This window comes from Anser anser, assembly GCF_964211835.1.
Source record: "Anser anser genome assembly, chromosome: 19".
Classification (NCBI taxonomy): domain Eukaryota; kingdom Metazoa; phylum Chordata; class Aves; order Anseriformes; family Anatidae; genus Anser; species Anser anser.
The window spans coordinates 12,529,243-12,553,815 of NC_139740.1; the positions used below are offsets into that span (position 1 = coordinate 12,529,243).

General features: G+C 48.6%; 1 long non-coding RNA gene across 1 annotated transcript in view; it reads right to left on the bottom strand.

Annotated features, from left to right (window-relative positions):
• The window catches only part of LOC310883896, a 90,768-nt gene extending 66,195 nt beyond the window's left edge, over positions 1–24,573 (bottom strand). Inside the window, exon 1 of the long non-coding RNA XR_014573919.1 lies at positions 22,725–24,573. This is a non-coding gene — a long non-coding RNA (uncharacterized lncRNA). The remainder of the gene's footprint in view (positions 1–22,724) is intronic.

A 24,573-nucleotide genomic window follows, 5' to 3' on the forward strand; every position in this document is an offset into this window, starting at 1 on the left:
GACCCCTGCAATGGACATCAACCACGGTAATAGGTCCCAAACCTCAGACTCAAATGCCTCTGCGCTCTGGGGTTTTCAGTATTCAATCCTAGCAGCGCCTCTGAATTTTGCAGCTTCAGTTCGTCTCAAATCACAACCCGGTCCTAAAGAATACTTTATTGTAAAGAATGTAACTCTATCCCCTATAGACTGCCTGCCCCAGTAATAGCTTCTTATTCCCAATTGCTTTTCCCATGCCAGAATGAGCGATGCTGAGCTAGCAGTTAAAGGAAGGGATTGTGAGCTGGGGGTCCGGGGTCTAATCCCAGCTCAGCTCCTCATATATTTTGGGAAAACACTTTACTTTTCTGACCTGAAAAATAAGGTGGCACTTCTTCATGCTGAGACTTAGTCCGTGAAACTGCAAATGGCTTTGAAGTCCCTAGCTGAAAAGTACTTTAAAAGGCCAGAGTATAATTATAAAAGAGGTAATAAACTCTTATTTTCTATTGCTGGGCCTAGTTTAAGAAAAATAAATTACAGTAAGACCTTGGGAATCCAAGAAGACTCATGAAAAACCTGAACTGGCACAAACCTTAGCGCATGGACACCCCGGTGATCGATTTGAATTGGGAACAGCCCTGAAGCTGTTATCTCCTTAGAGGTCTCAAGCTGCTCCAGAGCCAGAGAGACCGAAGGGGCCGAAAGTGAAGGGAAGTCACTCCATCTGTAGGAGGATGGCCAGCGATGGCAGGGCCGCACAGCCCTGGGAAGAGGGGACAAATTGACCCCGGTGAGGAAAAGGAGGCCTCAGAAAGCACAAAGAGCTTTGTGGAGCGCTGGAGGCCACAAGGCTTGCCCACTTCTGGAGCCTGAGGCTGAGCCCTTTGGGAAGACCCGGACTGACCCAAGGAGGGCAAAGCCAAGGTTGCTGCAGCCCTGCCACCCCTCCCCACAGAGCTGCTGTTTGCCCGCATTACGTTTTCTGTTGGTATCCGAAAAAAAAAAAAGAGAAGAAAAAGCCAGTTTATGCTAAGCAGCGCATCCTTGTCACCCCACCTCTGCCAATCACCGGATAAAAGCAGTCATTATTTTAAGACCCCTGTGGATGTCTGTCTGTCTTTTGTAATGAACTCATGAGCCACAGCGACCGGCGTGGCGCTGTTAATTGGAGCACCCACCGTGCCGGCTTCCGAGCGGCTGCTGTTCGTGTCACCCGAGCGCTTCTTCTTCCCACAGGTTTGCTTTGCACGGAGGCACGCACGGCTGCACGCAGCTGGATCCAGGTGGCTCTGCAAAGCCAGACCAGGCTCCGGGGGGAGATTTCTCAGCGCAGTGTCCTCTGGAAGCCTGCTCTCCGTCCCCTCCCGGGGCGCTGGGGAGGAGGCTGGGGTTGGCGAGGTGTCCCATTAGCTTTATGGAAAGCCGTGCGCCTGGCCACCCAAGTATTTAGCTTCTGACGAGCTTCCACCTGCAGCAATAAGCTTGATCGGGTAATTAATACCAGCCTTTACTACCTGCGCTACCAGAACTGCTATGGAGATGACGGTTTTGTTATTTTTTAAAGAGCTTTCATGTGGTTACTGGGGCTTGTGAAAAAAAACCCTCTCTCCCCCCGATCGCCGTCTCTACGACTTGCTTTGTGTTTTCCTCCTCCCCCTACCCCCTTCCATGACTTTCGGGCTTTCAAGTCATGTAACGCTTCGACATGGCGCTGGGAGAACAGGGGAAGAACAGAATCATCACAAAGACATTTGAAAACCCAGCAAAACACTTTAGCAGCAGGGCTGGGTTAGTTAGCAGCTTTGTTTGGTTTGATTTCATCTTGAAGTTTATTTACCAGAGAAAGCTGGGCTCCAAGAGGCTGCATCTGTTTTTCCAGTGAGGACGTTCCAGCCTTTTTTTTTTTTTCTTTCTCTTTTGCAAGAAGCTAGGGAAGGAAAAAAAGCCCAAACCTGTTGTTCTCCAGAGGGAGCTTGGCACGGCATCTGGCCCAAGCCACATGTCCTGTCGGTGGCTGGGCCCGTGTTAAAAACAGCAGCGCACAGCTCCCATTCTGCCTCACTCCCATCCCCACGTTGCGTCGTCTTCCTTCAGTCTCCATCAACAGGCTACCCCATCTGTGCTTGGGGTGCACCAAGGCCAGAACCCAAAAGTTTCATTTCTATTTTGCACCACTTGGTCTCATATTTCCTATCGGCCCACCCGAGGCCCTCGGAGGCACCTATTTAACGGATGACTGGTAGCTCGGGACCTCTGTTGGACCTCGAGGGAGCGATGCTGGGCTCAGGGCTGCCTACACAGAAGATCACGTCTGGATCTCCAGCACCCCGTAACTTTGAACATCAACTTAAAGCAACTTCCTAAAGAAATGCTTCTTAGCCAAATGCAGGACTTCAGCACACGTCAAGCACAGATCTGATAAAGTAAAACCACGTCAGCTCCATCTTCGAGTTTGACTATGTCCCGCTGCGGGGAGAAGGAGCTCTTTGCTCTCCTGGGGTGTGCGGGTAGGAAGTGATATGGTCTCCTGGGATGAAGTCTGGGGCCAGGAAAAGTGCACTGGGAAGAAGAGCACTGCTCCTGAGAGGTAACACAAGAGCCTCGGACGGACGTGGCTGGAAGCCTGGAGAGGATTTGCAGTACAGTACGTGGGCTCTGCGCTCCCGTTCTGGGACCTGCAGGCTCTGAGCCTCCTCACGGAGGAGAAACAGCACATTTCACTCATTAATAGTGGGATCCCACAGCAGGCAGCGATGCTACCAAAATATCCAGTATAGGGTCTCCATGCTGTGCTTCCCTGGAACTGGCGATGAATTTCCTGCGCCTTGCCCAGTAACTTGTTGCTTGTCTTAAATCTAACTTTGAGAAATGTTCAGTCATTATTTAAAGGCTCTAAATGATAGAAAATCTGCCGTACATCTGAAAAGGATGTTGGGATGATTAATTATGCTCTGTACAAAAGGTTTTCGTCTTATTTCTGCTTTGACCTTTGGTAGCTCCAGCTTACTGGATCTTGCTATTCTTTTGTCTGCAAGTTTAAAGGACCCTCCAACTCGAATTGATTACTGTGAATAAAGGGACCTTCTGCCATCTTCACTACTTCAAAATGAGAACAAGGTGATTTCTCAGCAGTATAATCAAGTACAACCAGATGTGACGAGCTGCCATCTTGCAAAGGGAGCACAGCTGGATCCAAACACACACACCTGCTCACGTAGCACAGCTTTCACGAGCAGAAGCACGGGCACGAAGACCACAAACGAAGGAAAGAGTAGCTGCATTTAGTGACCGCGTTGGGTTTTACCGTGCCTGAATTTCACGCAGGTTTGACAGGTTGCTGAAGATTTATTCCTCTTCCAAGAAAGGAGCAGCAGCTCTGAGAGCGGTCCAGCAGCGCAGCGAGCGGAGCAGCCCCTCTCCAGGGCTGGGGACAGATGGCAGGAGCTCAGGAGGAGTGAGGAAATCAGTGCCACGACGCTGAAGGGAGCAGACAGCCACAAATTACAACTCCAGAAGGGATGTCTGGACCTGAGCACACAAGGGGGTTTTTGTCTCTTTATTTTCTTGTTGTTTTGGAATTTTATGAGCATGAAGTTGTCTCCTCTCTGAAACCAGGCTTAGCAGTTCAGGGACACGATGAAAGCTGGAAGTCAAGGTTGGCAGTGCCTTTTCCTAATATTTTAAGAAAAGAAAGATATAAAGGGAGCCTATAAGGGGACTGGAAGAGTTATTGTAGTCCTGCACATCCCAAGGAATAACTGGACTTGGACAATGCCACCTTCCCCCTTGTCATCAAGGGAAGGTATTGTTCCATGCCAGGCAGGGTGGTGTCATCAGGACCTTGGTGGGAAGGAATGCATCACTCAAAAGAAGCAGCAGGAAAGGCTCTATTTTCAATTCTTCTGGAAAAAAAAAAAAAAAAGCATTTATTTTGAAATAACAGTTTGTTATTTCCTGAAGGTCACGTTAAGATCAAATGTATTAAATGTCTGTCAGCCAAATCTGACCTTACTTTGAGAGAACATTCAGGCACACATTCTTCTGAAGTGTTTAGACAAGTATGTGAGACATCAGGTTTCCCAAAGTCTGCCTTATCTAAACTAAATCCCATTTATTTCAGTGGAACTGAAGAACTTTTCTGTAAATCTAGCAAGGCGTCTTCTGATTGTTTAGGCACATAAATACCTCTGAAAACGTGTGCCTGCAGCTAGAATCCATCTTGCCACATGAAAGTTGGGTGCAGCCTCAGCCAGCCACGTAAGCAGCTCCTATAACCAGCGGAGAGTGGATGTCACCCCTGGGCATTTCCTTAAACCTCCCCTGGCCATCACTAGGAGGACTGAAGCACTCTCCCCCTGGGGTACTACCTCTGTCTATTGATCGCAGGGGGACCTGAGATGTCTGATTCCAGCTAAAATGTAGGTTCAGTCTACGTAAGGTGAGGTGGATCCCACCCTCCCTAACTGCATTTGAGAGATGAGCAAGACCTGCTAGAAACATACTGCAAACACTTCTCTGAATTTGCAAATGGGTGAGCAGAATAACGAGCAAGGTGCATTGGGTCAGTGTGCGGTAGGAAAGCTCAGACTCTACCAGCAGGCGGGCTCTCAGGCTCTCCAGTAATGAAGCCTGAAGTTCAAACCCTTGAACGTTACCCAAAAGCAAATTTCGGATCAAGTATTTTGTTGGTCAATCATCTAAGTCGTTTAAGAGGAAAGAGAAACGATCCCATATGACAGAGCTAATTCGCCAACACTGATGGAGTGATAAAGTTTAACTCTTTCAGCATAAACAGAAGGAAGAAATAAAGTACAAAAACATGTACAAATAGCTCAGAATAACAAATAAAGGTGGTGTTCTCTATAACCAGCCATCTGGAGCTACATCTGGAGCCTCAGTTGAGTCATACTGGTGAACTCTGTGCTTTGAGGAAAAAAGCTCCGTTTCTTTGCTTTGGCCATCAGCATTGAAAACAAACTGCAGCCTCGGAGCAACCAGTTTGACTGGGAAGTGAAAGCAGCGGGGAATTGTGGCTCGCTCTGAAGCAACAGAGCAGCAGAGGATCACCTCAAGGAACACGCCAGCAAGCTAGCAACACCCCCTAGAAAAGGCCACTCGAACAGCACAGCAACATCCATCACGCCCTCCCGAGGACAGCTTTACAGCCTCTAGGAACCAGGCTGGTAATTGCAACACAGAAACTTAACACGCAGAGGATTCGGAGCCCAAATGGCCCAGGGAGCCAGCAGCCTGCGGGCAGGCATTTGCATTTCCATCGTACAAGCGAGTGGGGCCGTGTCTGCTCTCGCTGGCCTAACGCTGGAGTTGTTCAGCTGAAGTCTTCTCCTCCTCTGCTTCAAAGAGAGGCCAAACGATCTGGTAGCATTATGTAAAACTATCAGCTTCCAATTATTCTCAAAGCGCTTGGCTCTTTCTGTGTGAAAGGCCAGAGCTGAACTCTCCCTGGAAAGGTAACAGAGTATGGATCCCGACGTGAAAACAGCCAAGAATGCAGGATGTTTGCAATATGTGCAAAGGGCCTGAGACCCTGCCTGGCAATATGAGAAGCCTGTCCAAAATCACGAGTTCTAAATTTAGCTCAGAGCATAGAACATTAGATCTGAATCTATTTTCTCTCTGGCAAAACGTATGTTCTGCAAATTTTATGATTTATTCATGTCGTTTGTTTTCCTTGGTCATCCTAGACACAGGATGGGAACTGCTTGCAGACAAGATTCTGGAGAGCTGTAATTTGCCTTTTATTATCACAGGAAAAGCGTGCTCTGCAAATGCAAGATTCGGAAAGATGACGTGGAGGCTTCCCAAGCCCCGAGGCACCACTGGCACTCAACACACCGGGAGCCAACGTAAGCAGCAGCGTGGCAGCACGAAGGGTCCCCGCTGCAGCACCTTGCAGCACCTGCCTGACGCAGCCCTGCAGAGATCTCTGCGGTGAATGAGGCTTCGCAGAGCCCGCCAGCACCTCTTCCACATGTGCACCCCTGGACAGCATGGCCACAGGTGGATGCTGTACAGTCCTCAGGGAGCATAGGCTGCTTCTCTAACATGCATTTCCTTTCCTAAAGGAACATGTGTTATCTTTGGTTTTCATCAGGACTTTTAAGCGTAAGTACCGTTAACTACGCTTTTGGTATTTGTGCCTTGCTATTTTGGCAAGATCGTGGCTTATCCCATGGGCTTGGGCACTGCAAGGATCTGCCCGACATAGCGGTGGCTTGCAGGGCAGGTGGGAAGCACAGTAAACCTGGCCACATACCACGTAAGGATATCACTTCTGTTCCCAGTTCTCTTTGATTTTTCCAGTGCTGGAACCAGGAATACTTTGACTCCTCGGAGCAAAGCACAACCTCAGCAGAGGTCCCAAAGCTGCCCGAAGAGGGCAGGGCTGCTCGAGAGGCTTGTTGGAAAAGGACTAGCACTAAATAGCAGCTGTGGGACCCCAGGAACCCAGCTTTAATGGGGACACAAAAGAAAAGCCCACAGTGCCTGGAGAGCCCGGCACAGGGCACGGATGAGGAGCACAGCTCCTCTGCCCCCACACGCAGCACCTCCGGCGTCCCAGCCCAGCACCTACGCGCTCGGCCAACGGCCAGCTCTTGCTCTGCACTAACGGCTGACCACTTGTATTTTCCCAGGCCTTTGGTACAAGCGGAGCAACTGCTTCATTTGATTTTATGTCATTGTTCCCACGATAGTGCTGGTTAATTGTAACCAGCAGAACTCCTCTTGCTGTGCCTCCAAGGGACAGAGTCGGTCCTGGGCAGCGAGCGCGCTCGTCTCTCTCAGCTCCACGCTACCCACCAATGCGCCTTTGAAAACATTTGCATTTCAAAACTTGTTCAAATAGCTTTTCTAGTGATTAGGTCAGTTGACAGGCAGCCCGTGTCCAAGGCAGAAAGGGGAAAGGAGCCTTGGAAAAGTCACGAGGAAAAGGCAGAATGCTGCGTTCGGTGTGCCTGAAACCACCCAAGGCCAGTCTGAGAAGGAACAGATAAAAATGTCAACATATCTCTATGGTAGCTATAAGCTCACATACAACACTTGAGATCTATTCAACAACAACACATTCACCATGAAGAGTTATACACTGAAGACTGGGATGAGATCCCCATCACCAAAGTAAGAGGCGCAGGTTGAAGTGGGTGCCCTGCGCTCACCCAGACCACGCTTCGGTGCCTCAGCTGCGCAAGGGCTGCAGGAGATGGCAGAATGGTGATGGATGAATGCTGGCAATTCCTCTGAGAGTCTGAGATCAAAAGTACCACTAGAGGAGGGCAAAGCATTATATTAGCAAGAGCCAGTTGTTCTCCTCCTCCCTTGAGATCTCTTGCAGGTGATGTCCAAACACCGAGCTACACACGGACCATTCCTGCGGCTCGGTATTTTCTTTCTTTTGCACTTATCCTGACTGAAAAGTGGAAGGTGAACGTGACAAATGTATGCACACCAAGGGATCCACATCCTTGCTGGGCAGAGGCAGGCTGGATCTGCTCCCACCTCCCATTGCTGCTCGCTCATCAGCGCGCTGAACGTATTTAATACAGGCACAAGAAAGGGAAGAGGCTTGAGCAGGAACGTGGGCTCAGTCCAACGCTTAGATCCTGAGAATGGAAAACTTGCTGTCCCTGAAGAGGAGAGTGGCTGGGTTGTGGTTTGGGGAGGGAGAAATTTAATATGAGCCTGTAGAGTAAATAAACTGCAATCTCATCCCCATGCCTAGCGTGTGAGAATCTGCAGTCCCAGGCTGCGAGAGAGAAGCCCTGCCTTCGGTGGGTGCTGGAGCAAGGAGCAAAGCGAAACCAGATGCACGAGCAGGGTCAGCATCGCCCCGCCAGGGCAGGGATGTGATGCCCCAATTTGATCCTTCACAGGGGCTCCACGTGCACTCGTGGTCGGGGAACGCACGGATGCTGCCCCTTGCATGTCCTTGCCGAGGGGCACCCAGCCCCGCCGCTCCAGCACCAGGGTGTGGGGGGAAAGCAGCTCCAAGGAGCAGCAACAGGAAAATTGCCCTAAATCCTCTTTAATCCCCAAGGACACCCATGTGTCACAGAGCAAGGATCAGCCCGCAGAGCATCATTGTTAGCTTGAAAAATACCCACCGCAAACTTCCCCTACTATAAAAATGAAAACTGGGCTGAAACCATCCCAGAAGACCAGCGCTTTAAATCGGTGGCCAGCTCTGTAAACCGTCGGTCCTGGACTTTAATTTCCTGAAGCGTCTCATTTTTCTGCCTCGCAAAAGGGAGCTGGAAAAATCCTCTCTTTCTTTCTCTCCTCCTCACAGTTGCTCTTTGAGCAAGGCCGTACCTAACAATTATTTGGGGAAACATCATGTTGACATTACTGTTTAGAAAATAAAGGGTTTTTAAAGCTAGAGAGTAACATCATGACCATATAGCACTAGTGAATGATTAAAAATTTAGATGACTGCCTTTGAAACAATAAAAAGCTTTCGAAGCTTCTTAATGAGCAGCTATCAGAAATAAAGCATTTAAAACTTCAGAAAGTGCCTCTGTGGAAATTTCATTGTCTTTGATGCTGTAAAATAACTGCAGGGTGGATTCATTTCAAGTTCTTTTTAGCATACTGGTCGTTTAGAAATATTGGGAGATATCTTTCTTAGCAATATGTGGGGAAAACAATGTCTTGGTCGCTTTCATTTATCTGCAATTTGACAGGAGTGCAGTTTATTAACTTGAAAAGAGACAGATACATTATCTGAAACACAGAGAGTATAGTGGGTATTGCCTCCTTTTTATACCAGTGGGAGTCCATGACACTTTGAACTTGCTCACCATTAAACGCCTTCCTGAGTTGTTGAAGAGGCCTTTAAAAAGGCAGCCTGTGCATTTATGATGTAAATTCGTTATTTTGACAGTCTTTGAAATCTGTCATATTCACATCCAATTTAATGCACCGCAAAAATTCTTTTCTTTTAAAATACTTTTCTTTTAAGATTTCAAAGCCATTTTCATGTAGAAAACTATTGTTATACCTAATATATCCTGAAAGTGTTTTAGCAAAGGAACTTATATGATTCTGTTTTAAGTCATGTCAGGTTTTAAAACATGTCATTTCTTCAAATAAGCTTTGACCACGTTATCTCTTTTTTTTTCATTAGTTAAAGTGCACTTGATTTCCATGGATACAATTAGTAGGAATATATGCTATAGTATCATCACCGGATCAAATGGGGCTCTTTGAGGCTGTGTTCGGCGGAGCAATTGCCCACATATCTGAGATCAATACAGCCCAGCACACAGGTAGGCAGGCGCAGGGAGATGCGGGCTGGTTGAAGCACAGCATATTTAACAAGAACCTGGGCCGGTGGGAAAATTAAACTGCTTCTTTTAAAATGATGAGCTCCGAGTATTTGCTCTGAGCGTGGAGTGGGGCGAGGAGGAGCGGGATAGAAGAGGGCCAACGCGGCATCTGATGAAATCCAAGTTCAGTTTAATTCTGGTTGAATCCAAGCCTCAGACGTTTCAACTCCATCTTCAATCCAAACAAACCTCCTTAGGCTCACTAATCCTTATTACACAGTGGATTTTAGCTGTACCTGCACTTCTTTATCAGTTTGCAAGATATTTTCAGCCGGTACGGAGGTCTTCATGCAGCTCTGCTTCAAAGCGCTGTACAGAGGAGGCTCTGTAAAGAGTTTCAGAGAGTGTTTACAGATGCCTTATCACGCCGGGAGAGGAGGTCAGTGGGCAGGGGGGACACATTGCTCCAAAGCAGCGCAGAACCATCCTAATCTAGGGAAACGATCAAATAGGAGTTTCAAAGATCTCCTACTACAAAGGAAGGAATTAAGCTCACTCGTTGCCTGCCCAGACTCCGGGGCTGTTTTGGAATACATGGAAATATGTCTGGTGTACGAGGGAACCTTCCGCCGATGGTTTAAGTACCGTTTCACATGTCCCCGACGGCTGGCTTTAAAATACAGCGTATCGCCAGTGAGATAAACCAGGAGAATCATTACTTCGGTGGCATTTAACCCTATAATAGGGGTTTTTTTTCAGCACTGATTTTATAAGGTCACCCTGTTATTTCCTTTGCTGGCTGGCTTGTGATGGTGCTCTCACATGTTATTACTCTCTTCCATCACAAGGAATGATATTTCAGGACTGAAAGGTCGGAAGATTTATAAGGACAGTCCTTTCCCACACTGTGATTGTCTGAAAGCTTCAAATAGTCAAAGGCTGAGCACAAAGGTGTTTTAGATGGGGTCTCTGGGGCAGAAATCCCATCCGGTCCAGGGGTGGGAAAGAACTCTCGGGATCCGATCATTTTATAGTTAGATCTTGTCCCTCCACAAAGGAAGGATATATTTTCCCGATAGAGTTTGTATCAGATATTAAACCAATACTACGCTTGATCTCAGGGAAAAAAAAAGGCCATTAAATCTCACAACTTGAAAAAGGCAGCTTGATCCTTGAAGCAGGGAATCCTGCAGTGCTCGCTGCCTGCTCACCCCACGGCCTGGCTGTGCTCGTTCACAGAACTCATTTCTGCTATCATTTCCCCGAGTTTCAGATTTCGTTGGCACGAGCAAAACCTTGGGCTGCATGAGAAAATACTTTGAAATGGTGCCTAATTGACTTGGGGCTGGTTCAGAATATAGTACACCGCATAAACCACCATAACATCAATCAGAGGGAGAAAGGATGTCCCCATGTTTGGCTTAAACTACAGGGTATTTCCTTTGCCGAAAGCATTTTAATCACACTTAAGTATAGGTTTGCAGTGGCAAAGAGACCGACCCATTCCAGTTATTGATTTTTCCCACAGAAGGAAACTTCTGCGAGGCAGCGCGTCCAGCGAGACGTCCCGGGGATCGTCGCACCAACTGCAGCGACTTCGCCAGCCTTATCGCATCGTCTGCTCTGCACTCCCACAGCGGAAGGCATGTCCCTGTGGTCCGCGAGAGCAGCGTTTCCATCCAAGTTTGCTGGTATTAAGCTCAGTCTCTGGGATCTTACACTCCCCTCCCTTTCTTCCTGGGTTTTGTGCCCTTTCCCCTCGCCTCCCCCTCTCCAATTACCACCGGTTAGCTCTGATAGAGCCTCCCCGCAGGAGGAGAAACAGGATCCGCTTGTTAGGCACACAAAGTTTTTTCATGGGGAACGCTGAACACAGACAAAACCTGCGCTTCTCCCGGGCATGCCCACCCTGCCCGACCAGCCGGGGGGCTGCCAACAAATGCAGACACCAGCCGGCCCCAGGGACCTGCGGCCACCCACGGCCAAGCGTCGACTCCACTGCAGCAGCTTCTGGAGCCATGCCCGCAGGAGAGCCAACACCTCCCAGCCTTGTCAGCGTGGTCCAGGGTGTCCCTGCTGCTTGTCTCCCAGAGCAGGATGCCACAGCTTGAAGGGGACAAGGGCCATCATCATAGCTGGCCGCAGGGTCTGACCAGCAAAGGGAATAACGGGTGTGAACGGGACACAGAGGTGCTTGCATCTGCCACAACCTTCTGCCTGGGAGCTTCTGGAGATCCATGGAGAGCCTGGACTCCACTGGATCCCAAAATTCTGGCACCTTCATGGCCTGGCACTCTCAAAAACCAGCTAAGCCTTTAATTAATGGGTTTAACTGTCAAACAACAGTTGATTAAATGCCTCCATTCGTGGTCACGCGAGTGTCAGAGACCTGATTTTCAGTAAGTTTTGAGTGACCTCCATGAAAACGAGGGTCTCAAACCACGCCAGTCACATTTGGGAATCCATGCTGATAGCTACTGTTATTAACAAACCGACGGCCTAATCCTGCTGCTACTTCAGCAGCCCAGTGACAACACCACCTGGCTTTAGGCTGATTCTAGAAAAAGTGAAGCTGCAGACTATGCCATTAACGTACATCGCCGTCACTGAAATTACTCAGAAATCAAACTCCCTGCCTGGGCACGCAGGGAGCAATCATTAATAGTGGTTTCAGTCATCATCTCCATTGCATAAGGCGAACAAGAACCTTGCCTTTTTTTTTTCCTCTTTCACTTCCCTTGAACCAGTGGTGATTTGCTTACAGATATCAGCAAGGGAGAGGAGGAGAACAGGAGGAAGAAGCACATGTTAAGGCACTCTGATAAATCAGACAATACAGCAGGAGAAAGGATGAAAACCTTGAACGAGAATAAAAGCAACAATCTCTAAGAAAGCCGTACGAAAACACAGCCATCTTATGACATGCTGTAGATCTGTCTCATCCACTTGCGTGCAGACAAGAGCACAAACACATAAATGACAATTATATCCTGGCTGACGCCGGCAGCAATTTCCAACCTCTTGAGATACCACCTCTGGGAATAGTCATGAAATCAGAATTTTATTGGAATGAGGTTTCAGTGATAATCCCAGTTGGACAAATCTAGTTAGTGAATCACAGGCGTATACATGTCAGAGCGGATGGAGAGCCTTCCCCGTGCATCTCCAGCCATCATTCCTCCTGTCTCGTGCAAGAGGGGCTGTTGGCTCACGTCTATCACCTGGTGGTATCTGCCACAAGGACTCAAGCTGTTCCATATGTACCCACATCCAAACTGGCTTGGATTTTGGTGTTAAATCTGCTGCTTTTACTCCTACGTGAAAACTGAGTACAAGTGCAGATCTCAGAGTAATGTGTTTTGGCAAGAAATCCCGCTTAATAGGCAGGCTACTGAAACCTGCACTCCCTGCAATTTCTAAATGGCTTTCAGGCATGGCCAATGTCCTGCCTGAAAGGGAAAGACAGCTGCTTCAAGGAAAAACACAAGGAGCAGACCTTATCCTGCAGCCCTGTGTCCCAGACTCGCCGCCACACGCCCGGATCTGAAGCCCCGTACTTCACATGGGACTGGGAGGAACAACGACCCGCGCTCGTGGAGGAAAGAGCTGCTGTTCCTAACGCAAATATTGCCCAACCGTGTGAAAGGGCTCGGTGCCTCGGACACATGGATGCAATTCATGAAAGAATCCAAACAAGGCAAGATCAAGGAATCCTGAGCTGTTTTGCAACGTTAGACCAAGAACAAACACAGAGAGTCACTAAGGAGCGTCATGGCATTGGGAGACACGCCAGGACACCCCGATATAGCAGCTTAACCATGTCTAAGGGCAACTGTGAGAGAGAGACAGAGACATCACCAGGGCGCGGAACCACCCCCTGCACGCTTCTTGTGGCTTCGTGCCCCTCCACATCTCCCCCTGCCACCTGCCCATGGGTGCACGTACCCAGCCCAGCTGCCTGCAGAGATGCTCTCAGTTCGGCCAGGCTCCCTCGACCCACACTTTTTGCTAATATTCACTTTTTTGTTGTTTACCATGAGACTTTTTTTTCCCATAGAAGCATATCCTGCTGTTAGGATTGCTGAAAATGATAAAATTAAAAAAAATAAATAGGAAAATATAAAACCAAGAGGCAACTGAATATCTCCCAGACAGAAAGGGAAAGAGTAAAACTGCAACAGTGGGTTGCAAAAGCAAAATCCATTGAACTTAGCAATCCTAGCAACACAGCCCTTTGTTTATGAACCATCTGAAGCAAGTTTTACCCTACAAGCTCCATGGGGATCCTTGATTTCCCTAGCCAAATTAACTAATTTTCCTAAATCACGCTAAAATCTGATCATTTGATCTGTCACTCAAAGCCTGTCCTGTATGTAAATAACGATTCTGCACAGTGCTGATTGCACAGACGGTAAGAAGTGACAGCACCCTAAGCGAGCAGGGCTGTGATGGATGATGTGTGTTCGCCAGCAGTACGCCTCGGCATAATGCTTTTTATCCAGGACGATCACAAGGAGCTCACCTTTTGCAGGAAAAAAAATCTTGAAAATGGCTGAGAGGAGAACTATTTTTAGATTTGCCTTAGATACAGAACAGATCGCAGCCTTATATGATATAAAAACACCGGCATTTAAATTCTCGAGTAGGTTAAATGGGAACGAGAGGCAGCGCAGCTTCACAGCGCCTCTGCCTCAGAGCCCCCTTCGCACCAAGTGGGCAGGCTTGGTCCTGCTGCTCTATAAGCAATGAGAAAAGTCGTGTTTTTTGTGGCTGGATGCAGTAGAATGACTCTGACATGAAAATTATGGTCCAATTTGTATTTAACGAGATATAAAATCCATCAGATCCAGGGCTGCTTTACTTGCCTATCTTCCAACAGGACTCCAACAGCTTTGCAGTCACCATGGACTGATTCCTTCTGTCCTGATCCTTTTTCTAAGAAAGCTTTTGTCCATCAGGACCAGATGAAGATCTCAAACGTCATTGCAGCGAAGCTAGAATGCCAGAGACAACACAAAGCGATAACCTAAATGGAAATGCTGATTCTAGCTTCGCCTTTAAATATTCACATTTTTCCCTGCTGTCATTTCAGTGTCAAAGGCTGTAAAGCCCAGACAGACAGATATACAGTACACAAATAAAGCTGTAAAAGAACCTGGCACCTCTTTTTTTTTCCCCCGTGTTTTTATAACAGTATTTGATCTGTTTCCCCAGCTACTAAGGTATGACTAACTACAGAAGAGGCTTGACAGAAGCAGCGTATTGCATTTGAAATTCATGCCATGTAGGTAAGTGACCGGGCACTTCAGGCCTGAGACACGTTCCCAGCAAGAGAGTTGGTCCCAGGGCTCCAGTGTCCGTAGATGGACAGGATTCTTCTCCAGACCTTGCTCTGAGCAACCACTTTCAGAGCTGCTCCTGCCAGTAGGGCCACAGCAGGGGTATTTTGAGGGGAAAAGCCAAGGGGGGAAAGCACAGAGAAGTCAGTTTGGAAATACGGATGAAAACCTGACCCTTGGACTCTAGGGAGAGTTACCGGTGACAGCTCTGCCTCACACAGGGTGGTGCCAGCACAGCTCCCCCTCTCCAGAATTTGAGTGGGAAGCTGCTAAATGCACTTTATAGCTTCATGATTTTTTTTTTTTAATTAGTATTTTATGGGCTTTTAGGTGAAGCTGCTGCTCACCTGCCTGGAAGCCCAGCTCGCAGCCGCCCCTCTCACTGCAGGTGTATGTTCTGCAGGAGCACATCGCAGCCACAGAGCTGTCGTCAGTGCAGGCACTGCCACTGCTGTGCACCTGCACCCTCCTGGCACCGCAACGGGGAGAGCTCCCAAGGCACAAAGCCGCTCTCGTAAGACCTGCTCTGTCTGGTTCCTGCAAAAGCACACGAGCTGATTAACAAAGAAATCATTAAAAGAGTCAAATTCCCTGCCGCTTGCACACGCACGTCCAGCAGCTCTCCAGCCGGGGTGCGTGTGCATGGCCCTTGCCATGTCTCGTGTCCTGGCAGCACCACAGCTGGAGGCTGCCGACACCTCCCGTGTTGATGCTCAGTGTCAGGGGTGCAAATCCTCATTTAGGCTGAGGCCTCTTTAGGCTGGTAAACTGATTTAGAAGGGCCGCAGTGAAGTGGCAGTCACAGCGCTGCCTTTGCCAGGAGCGGTGGAAGAATCTGCTGATATTTGGCCCCTTCGAGTTTTTCTTGGGGAGGTGGGGATTGTTTGGTTCCCAGTTCCAGATTTCCTCCTGCACTTACATGTTTGTCCACGGAGGGGGAAAAAAAAAAGCCCTCTATTGTAAAACTTGTCAAATGAGACCACCCAAGTGGCTGAAGGGAGGGAATGGGGAAGGAGGAAGAAATGCCTTGAAAACCATTTTCTTTTTGATGGTTTAGAAAGGGAATTGAATGTTATTGTCTCACTTTAAATATGTTCTTTATGAGGAGGTCATGTAGCAGGCACATCATTTTCTAATTACAACCATGCAGATAACATGGAAACAAAATATATGGAGGCTTTCCAAAACAGAGGACGCGCTTGCAAACAATGTCCTGTACAGTTCATCTTCCGAGCCTCAAAACAAAGCGAGGAGCTTTACTCAGAAGGAGCTCGATAGAGTCGTAAGCTGTTAATCGCTTTCTTTTCCCCACTGTTTTATTGTCAGTGGGAAACCCAAACTCAGGCAGCCACTGGATAATAACTGGAAAATGTTGCCTGGGCTTAGGCTGAGTGTTCCCAGGACGTGCCGGTGCTGTCCATGGAAACAGCCTCGCTTACAGGAACCCAGACCTGCCGTAACACCGCCAGGGTCTGCGGAGCTTTCCCAGCAAAACTTACTCACTGCAAATTGGGTACGAAGGGAACTGTGCGCTCAAACCCCCTTCAGTTGACAGGAAATGAGGCTTAAGTGAAAACCAGGGCTCGTCTCTAAGCCTTCCTAGGCGCGGGGCGGACGGCAGTGCTGAGGGGAGGCAGCAGCACCCACGCTGAAGCAGCACAGTAGCATGTCATTGAGGATGGACCACGTTTAGGCTAAGCTACCCCGATTGCAGTCCCCTATAATGATAAATCAGGGACTGAAAGCAAAGACGATGGGCTGGATCCTGAGCTCAGCGGCACTGCGGGAAAGCCCGGATTTAGGAGAACCCAAAGACGCCTCTCAGGTTCCTTTACTCTCAGCCCTCCCTGTAAGAAGTGAGCCCAGCTTCCTTTTGGAGGAGGCAGCTCTGTCCGATCGCTGCGCAGCTTGGGGCACCAGACCTGATCCCAAACTCTGTTCACAGATCTCACACATTTGCCAAGACTGTTCACTAGAAATAACCCGGGGACAGCTCTGTGTCTAAGGTCACTGAGATCCTGCTGCTTTTCTGACCTTTGTTCCTTTTGGGCTAAATCCCAATCCCCCTATCGGCCTGGTATCACAAGCTCAGGCCCAGATATAGAATTAATTGCTTGCGTTTTTGTTACGTGTGATAACTGCAGGAAAAAGGAAAGCAGCAACGCCCGCAGTGCTGCACCACTCCCCATCAGAGCTGGAGATGTTTTGGTTCCTCCTGATGCTTTACAGCAAAAGAGCAACCTCCCCCAGCTCACATCCGTGGGCACTGCGGATGGAGCCACTTCTCCTCCCAGTCCAGATAAACTGCATCAGCAATCACAGACCGACAGAGCGATGCTGTAACTTCTGTCACTAGCCTGAGACAATGTGAAGCCCAGCTTCTTCTTCATTCTGCACACTTCTTTTGCCAGGCAATTCTAATGAGGTCAAAATTTTCCTTCCTTTGCTCTAATCTCCTCAAAGAACAAAAAGAAGTATGAAAAGAAAACACAATATTTATTGTAAATCAGTGACTTCTGCATTAAAATGATCAAAGTGTGTTTGCTGCACACTTGAAGTTCAGATGCAAAGGGATTTCCAACTTAAATAAATAAAAGATTGTTTTTCTGTAATGCAAATTCGGAAGGAGCAATCCACACAAAGTAGTCAGACACGCTCTGCAGAAGGATTGTCCCCCTCCTACACCCCACATATTTTGCATGGTGGATGCTCTTAATCTGTTCAAAAGAACCATCTCTCCGCCAGGGCCTGCCGCCGCGTGCCAAGGGGAAAACAGTGGACTCTACTTGATGTGTGTGATTACAAGATGCAGCCTAATAATATAATTTCTCAGTTCAGATATTGATCCTTGGGAGTGATGCAGTGCTGGGAATAGAGCGAAGCAGGGGGTGGAGAAATATCTGCTGCCTGTTTTCTCATCTAACAACTCCCCAAAGAGACAGAGCCTCATCCATCCCGCACGGCCAGGCATGACAGGAGATCAGAACTCGCCGGGGACATGCACCGTGCCTTTCAGGTAACTTACACTATTATTAACGATCATAAAAGAAACTATCACGGTATTTTGCATCTCTTTCATCTGGCAAGCCTGTGAGCACATTTATTAATTGAGGAAGCCTCACTTTTCTGCAAGGTAGATTTCAGCACTTCCTTGCTGGAGCAGGAAACCGAGGCATGGAGAACACGCTGTGACCCCCAGCGCCGCTGCTGTCACCGCATTGTCCTCGTTGCTTCCTCCTGTCACTGCCCCACGCTCCCAAGTCGAGCTGTTCCCTCTGGTCTGTGCCCCCAAAGACCACGCACGAGAACAGCCTCACAGCCAACCTGCTGAGATGCCAGGCTGAGCTGGTGCAAGCTAAACGCTCTTGCTGCAATTCAGAAAATAACGCATATTCCTCAAAAATCAGGTCTCACGTCTCACCTGGCATCGCCTTCCTTCTGCTGCTAAACTCTGTGCGTGCTGCCCTGGGCAGAGCCACTCCCACACCAAGGCGCAGCACATCAGCACTGCTCAGGCTGCTGCTAAAGCCAGGAAACCACTCGCAGGTGGCACTTGGGAAATTGAGACATTTTCTCCTTCCCTGTGTTTTCAGAAGCTGCTCTGGTTAACCCCACGACCACCGCCGCTCCCACCATCTCACATGTCAGGAGCACTCATTCGTCTCAGGGAGACATATGGAGCATGAAGTCGCCAGAAATATCCTGAATTGACAAAAAACCACTGGAGGTTAGGGACATGCTCATGTCGGTATGTCCAAAGGGCAGGAAGGGGATTAGCGCATCAAAGCGACTAATTAGGGCACTGGCTTGTTTCTGAAACAAGACTGGCTCTAACTCAAGGGGCGCAAAATGGAAGTTGAACCCGAAATATTTGTGGCAGACTCTTGGATCCTGTGACAAACGGTACACATGTTTAACTGTACATAAGTGAACGCTGCCATTAAGTGTGAGGGAAAACATGTGCTTAAGTGTTTGCAGAATGCAGGGCTAAATGTAAAACTGCTGGGTAACAGGGGGAGCAGCATTTGAGGAAAGTAAGGTCACCCGCCCTCCGCAGATTAAGCGAACCATTTCCCAAGGCCCACTGAGAAATGGCAAAGTTCACCCACAACACAGTCCAGGCTCACTCGCAGACATGTACACTTTTTGGAAACTACACCAGGATAACAGCTTTTCAGAAAGCCAGGACAAGCTCCAGGCCCTGGCTAAGGACCGTGCTGCAGAGCCCGGATCCAGATGAAAACTTCTCCAAATTCCAGGGTCTGTGTCCACCTCCATGGCACTCTGGTGCTCATCCCCAGCAGGATGGTCCCCACAGACCCCCGTACATGGCCACCACCGAGAGCTGGGCTCAGACACCGTATTTTTAAGCCAGCTGCAGCATCCTCTGCCGAGTCCCAGCTGCCAGGAGCGGTGACAGGCCGGGCCCAGCAGGATGCTGTTTGTTTAGCTGGGAGCCTGAAAGATGTCTCTTACTTACGCATCTGAGTGAACGACTATATTAACATCTGATTTTTGGTTCCAAATAGGATAAAAATAGAGGCTCATATACAAATTAAACATTGTTCTATGTATATTCTGAACCCTATAATTAGCAGGTAATATTCACTCTTTAATTAAAAATATTGTTATGCTAAATAGAAGGATTTTTGCTTAATTACAGGCTAATCCTATTTCCCCAGCATATGTGATATTTTCTTATCTCCCACAATGGAAGAGGCGCATTTGAGCGGGAAGTACTTTTGTGTGTTATCCTATGACATACAGGCTCAGGGAGGGACCTTGGTTTTCTGCAGAGCTGCTTGCAGGAGGACAGCAGGGTGAGCTCTGAAAAACCCACAAGGCAAAGGAGTTGGCTGGGTTTGGCCAGGCCTCACTCTGCTGCGCCCTGGGTCGAGCCTCAGGGGTCTGCACTGTGCCACCTCCAAGCCTCCCACACGCCAGGAGCCATCAGCAAGCCCAGGGACAGTGGCTCAAAAAAATCAAATGCTTCAACCATTATCAGAACATCTGATGCATGGCCCCTCACGCTGCATAAACCTAAGGCCCTATCACCAAGGAGGGGACAAAAGCTTTCGGGAGAAGAAACACAGAGGAACGTGCAACGAGCAAATGCCTCTGAAGGGAGATGGGTACCTGAGGCTGGTACCAGCTCCAGCAGCGGGGCAGCCCTGGTGGCAGCATCCTCTTCAGCACGGGTCGGGTGCTCGAGGCTGGCCCCAGCCCAGCGCCAGCCTGCTGGGCTTTTCAGACACGTTCGCGACAGTTTGCATCTTGCAGCAGAGCACTGGTTAAGCAAGACATCCTGTTTGTGTTATTTCCAAACCCTCGGACCTTCAGAGAAATGAGTTATAGCCAAGTAACCGAACCTGACAAAGTCAAAGGGTAATCCTGCCAGTTTGTAGATGGAGAAACCGAGGCCAGAGAAGCGTGGCAGCAAACCTTGCATTGGGTCAGCAAACAACACCCAGGCACCGCTGCCAGCGCCTGCCTCTAACCACTGGGCTCGGTGGCTTTTGTGTTTCTCCTTTCCATTATGCATACCCTTCCTTTTTCCCTTAATGATTTAGTGATGTTTGTTCCCTCACACTGTGCGCAGACCTTGCAGATCAAAATAGCCAGTCATCTAAAAAAAATTCTTCATCCTTTGTTCTTCAAAGAAACCAAATAATCTCAATCCTTTGAGAAAACTCAAAGGGTGAAGGCAAAGCATCAGGACTGATGAGAACAATAGTGGTGTATCCCCCAATGAACAAGTAGATCTCTAGTGCTGTGTGGTTATTAAAAAAAATAATAATAATTCCTTGTAGTGAAAATTCTTGGGTCAATTACTTGTTGCCACAGGGAGATTTCCTAGGAGTTTTATTGTTATTATCAGTATTCAATGATTATATGCAGCAACACAAAGGTGAGTTTTTATGTGAAGAGATGCAATATTTGGTAAATCTTAAGCAGCACACAGCAGAGGAGGTGGGGGGAGATCAAAGCCCCTGCTATTCCTGCAACATTTTGGAGCCAATGACGGCCATTTACTGCTTCTTTCAGAGATCCGAAATGTTTTTCCTCAGTAATGAAGGTGAAATAGTGAGATGGTAGCGCGTGGACGTGCAACCACGGCATTTCTGCAATGAGTACATCCGCAGGCACCACGGTCTCACTGCCATGCCCCCCATCTCTCAAGATGGTGGAGGAAAACCTTTGGGTTCCCATCACTTGCCTCTGCCTTCGTTTCTGCCCATCACACTCCAGGCCGTGCCCACTCGGAGCCTGCTCCAGTGGGCAGGAGCAAACGCAAAGTGGAGCTAGACAACACTTCTGTGAAGCGCCTTTCTGATCCAAACAAAGACTGCCTGTAATTCCCTTTTCAGTACCCCTGTAATTCCCTTTTCAGTACCACAGCTTTGTGCACAGGGAGCACCTCCTCTGCAGCAACTTTCTCCAGCATGCAGAGGGCAAATACTGGTCTGCCTTTTATTTTATTTCATTTTTTCTGACTAAAGGCAAAAGGAAGTATCAGAAAAGTAGGAGGCCAATGCATTTCACCACATGCTATGAACAGCAGCCTTCCTCTGACAAAGTAATGAGAACACTAACATTAATTGTCCTTTTTAAATATACATATTTTAATGCATACATACAGACATACCATTTCTTTCTCCTGAGAGGAATTACAAGCATGTTTCCCAACCAGGTACACCAGAAATGCTCCATTTCACACTGGAAGTCTGCACTGAGAGCCAAGCTTTGATTCAGAGCACTTGCTGCCTTCAACAAGCCCACCATAGGCACCATTTTCTCCATGCCTCAGCCTGCCGAGCACACAGCCCCTGCCTGCACAAGCTGTTTGCCCAGCACACCACTGCATGCCAGCCCAGCTCCTGGTCCCACAAGTACAGACAATTTATTTGCCCCATCCTATTTTCTGGATGACAGAAATTAGGATTTTGCTCTGTTCGCACTACCACAACACAGGACTAATGCTTTGCCCAGTAACTCAATCCCAATCCCCTGCTCCAAACAAGGTTTGCACATCTGAATCACGTCCCAGCGGGCCCCCGTGGGTGCCACACAAGCAAAGCCACCTGCAACCACACATCTCGTGGTTGCAGAAGCAGGGCCTGAAGAAGGAATGGTTCCCATTTCACCGGTTGCCTGAAGAGAATTAATCTACTAAGTGTTCTGAACAGATACATTTGAATGTGAGCGGTGATATGAGATGCTGTCTGGGTATCAAATAGGCAGCTGAAATACGTCTATCAAGCCCGTACTCTTTGATCACCAGAAGTCACTCAGCATTTACACATCACAGGAGGATGCTCAACTCCAGAAGGCACAGAGTCAGCCAAAAAGGAAGAAGGATCAGCTGAGTATTTGTGTCTTAAAAATGTGCAGCCACTAACAAAATATAAAACAAAAATCACATATTCCACCTCCCAAGGGCAGCAGCACCTCCTGCTCAGAGAATTTATGCATGCTTTACATGACTATTAGCTCTACCGCTCACTAAAGAGTTAAGAGACGTTTTCACTGCTCGTGTCACCAAGTAATCTCACTTCCAATTCCTCTTACAAAGTCATCCCACAGGATCTCCTGTATTATTTACAGCCTCTCAAATGGCACTCTATAGCTGAAAGGCAGGACAGCGCTGTGGAAATACAGTTAATGCCTAAGGGCCTCATCCTTGCCATGCCTGGACCCACACACCTGCGACATGGCCGCCTGCAGCACCCAGGGCTGGTGCCGGCCCAGCACACAACCTGGCTGAGGAGGAAGGCTTCCTTAACGCCTCCTCAGTGCCCAGAAAGCCAGGGAAGGACGTAGAAAACAGACTTGCTTTGCTTCCACAAACAAAAATGAGCATTGTGTGAGGCATTTTTAGACTCTATGGTTAAAAATCCTCTCAGATTGACTTATTTTAAGGTTAAAATAGACAGGTCATGATACAGAGGAGGGAGGAGCCCTACCTGCTCTCACACAGGTACCAGGACACCACACGTACCCCACACACCGCGGGGACCAGGTCAGACCAGCTCCTGGACACACAATGCCCCCAGCTCCACCCAGGCCTTTGCAGCAAGGCCTCGCTCACCCCCACCACACGTCGCGCTCAGCTCACCCGCAGGGCCGCGGGCCTGCCAGCGCCTCCACGCCAGGCTCCCCCGTCCCGTCCTGTTGTCCTCCAGGGCTGTAGCAGAATCTCCAGCACGAGCAGGACTTGCTGCCAGTATCACCCCCAACAGAGCCAAAAGGAGCAGCCTATGCTCCTCGGGTGCAGATATCCCTGAGGAGGGCCGGGGCAGGGCTGGCAGCCTGTCAAGGCCAAACGAGGGGCACCTGTGGCCTGTGCTGCCGCCCGAGCTGTGCTCCCCTCCCAACTCCCCTCTATGAAGGCAAGGACATCCCCACATAGCACAAATCAGCCTCAGGCCTCTCTCTGTTAAACTTACGGCCCTGTGAAACCTTTGGTACATGGCCCCACGCTCACCTGGCTCGCTGCAAGTTCAGCGTTCAGCCAGGCTTCACCCAAAGTTTTTGCTCGAGTCTGCAAACTCCCCGAGCAAACCTGGTCCCAATTTGGAGCTGGTTTGAACTCAGTTTGAGCTGATTTATAGTTTGGCATTAAACAACAACAACAACAACAACAACTGTGCTTCAAAATGGCAACTCTGACCATAATTTATGTGAGGCCAGATGGAACTTGGTGTTTTCCGTTAAGTTTCAGCTGGATTTTGCAACTTTAGTGTTTTGTTCAAATAGAGAGTTAGGGCAAAACATGGAGGAAGGAATGGAAAGCAGCAATTAATTCACATAAAGCTTAACAGGAGGGTAGGTATATAAATGGCTTGCAACACCGAGCGGTGCCCTTGTGTGTATGATTAGCTGCAAATGAAAGACAACAGTGGAAGTGTTGCTTTGAGCTTCTCCCTGTGCTGCTTGGCCAGGATTTCTTTCCACTCGCCCGACAACTTTGCAGCCCCTCAGATCAACTGTGCCATACACTACGCTGCAGTCCAAGCCATTGCGGTCTTGTCTCACAGCTACTTTCCTTGAGATCCCAATATTTTAGCACCTAGATTAGGTCACAGTGCAGGCTGAACCTTAGGCATTTCTTCCTAGCGAGGAACTCACAAATTGATGATGATGTTTGAATGTGCTCAGACCAAACCAATACTTGAAAATTTGCTCCTCCGTGAGGTACCAAGTCTCAGGCTGGGTATGTTGTTTTTTACAGAGGAATATCTGGAACCTTTTAAAGGATTAAAAATAAGTTGCAGTGGATCATTTGTTTGTGAGACAGAAGCGGCTTCAAAGATCCTCAAGCGGATCAAACAGGAGCGTTCAGAGGCTTCACAAACTGATGGAGGCCACCGGGCAGGAAGCGTCTCGAATGGCTTGCTCTTTTGTGCCCACATCAAAGTGCCCCTGCGTGACTGGCAGCCTCCTTTCTGGCCGGTGGTCCGCTGGGGACTGGGTGGCAGCAGAAGGAAGAGGATTTGCCTCCTAGTTCACCCCTGTGCAGTGTATGTGCAGGTCAGAGGAGATACTTGCACAGCAGTAAGGCTTAGAGCAGGACCTTCCCCTCGTGTTGTTTGCCCTGCTTGCTCTCTTGTCCTCTCCTCATCCCTGCTTTACCTTTTGGTTGGGCAAGAGGAAGCCATATGAATGTAAAAATCTTCAGTGTGACCTACGGCCCCCATTGTCCTCACCTTATAGCTGGGGCTGCTGTGCCAAGAAGTTTATTTATGGGATTTATGGCCAACTGAAGGCAATGGGAAGAACACCGCTGGCAGAACTGGCTTGTGGGTGAGGCCTTGGGCTGACGGATTCAGGAAAACCTAAGTGAAGGGTTGGAGAACACAGCTACTTGTCAAAGTGGGGGGCCTGAATACGCTTGTGCTCCCCTTTTCTTTCTTCCTACCTTTACTCTGAAGCTGCTGGAGGAGGATGGAGCCTTCTGCTACCTC